This window comes from Carlito syrichta, unplaced genomic scaffold, assembly GCF_000164805.1.
Source record: "Carlito syrichta isolate Samal-C Ts95f unplaced genomic scaffold, Tarsius_syrichta-2.0.1 Scaffold308201, whole genome shotgun sequence".
In the NCBI taxonomy this organism is placed as follows: domain Eukaryota; kingdom Metazoa; phylum Chordata; class Mammalia; order Primates; family Tarsiidae; genus Carlito; species Carlito syrichta.
In genome coordinates this window covers 165,070-166,247 of record NW_007252297.1, presented here as the reverse complement: position 1 = coordinate 166,247, position 1,178 = coordinate 165,070, and the positions used below count along the sequence as shown (strand labels likewise).

At 50.9% G+C, this 1,178-nt stretch overlaps 1 protein-coding gene across 1 annotated transcript in view; it reads right to left on the bottom strand.

Moving 5' to 3' along the window:
- The window catches only part of SLC7A7 (solute carrier family 7 member 7), a 41,373-nt gene that overhangs the window by 39,289 nt on the left and 906 nt on the right, over positions 1 to 1,178 (bottom strand). The window lies entirely within an intron of this gene.

The following is a 1,178-nucleotide window of genomic DNA, read 5'->3' as shown; positions in this document are numbered from 1 at the left end:
ACTCACCTCAGCCTCCCAAAGGCGCGGGATTACAGGCTGAGCCACCGAGTCCGGCTCCCTGGGAGATTTATCTCTACCCTACATCCTCCCATTCTAGCTCCTCAAACTTTTAATTTCTACTGGGAGGGGGATTCTGGTGTGAGCCTTCCCAGAGATGATGCTTCTCCCAAGACAGCCTCACAAATCTCTGAAATCCATCCAGAGAAGACTGTCCTTTTCCCCCAGCACCCCCCAAAATGCACCCCAATATTGAGCACCTACCCCGGCCAGACACACTGCTAAGCCTATTACCCCACTGAGCCCTTCTTGCAATATCTTAACACAGATACCAAGTCACTTGCCAGGGTGCCTAAGTAGAGTCCGTTAGCAAGAGAGACCCAGGTGGAATCAACTAGACACCAGAGCTCACACACACACTTTTTTTTTTAATTGAGACGAAGTCTTACTAGGTTGTCCAGGCTTGTCTTGAGAACTCCTAGGCTCAAGTGATCCTCCTTCCTCTGCCGTCCAAAGTGCGGGGATTACAGGCGTGAACTACCTTGCCCAGCCGCACACAATCACAGAACTCTACTATCTTCCCACTTCCTCACCCCTCTGACCCGCCCTAGTGTCTAGGCCTTCCTTCAGAGAAGAAAGGGCTTCAGGTGGGTCCCTAATGAATTGCCTGGGGGAGGATGTGATTAGATTAAAAGGAAAGCCTCTGCCATCCTGCGGGCAGCCTAGGCTAAAGGCTCCAACAGAGCATGTTCCTCTCCTTCCTGGCTGCCCCTCCTCTTTCTCATTCTTTGCAGGGATGAGAGTCGGTTACAAGTCCTCTTGGCAGTGCTGCTATTGCTAGGGTGCTCACTTCTAAAGCAAACAAAAACACGCACAAACACATCATCACGCCTGCCCTTTTAAGACCAAACTCACTGCCACTAAGAGGTGGGCATGAGTCCTAACGTGACGTAAAAGAAAGGAAGGAGGGACAAAGGAAGGGAAAACCGCGATGGCAAATAGAGAAGTGTGCAGGGTTTCATTTCGGACTGGTGGCATCTGAGAAGGGAAGTCCTCTTCATGGAATCTTGAGACAGAAATCCTCTGGGGGTAAAAACCACACTCCATTAAACAGCACACCCCAGTGGTCGTACCAAGAAGTGCAATACAGGCAGTCAGGGACCAGGAACCCCCTCCCCTTT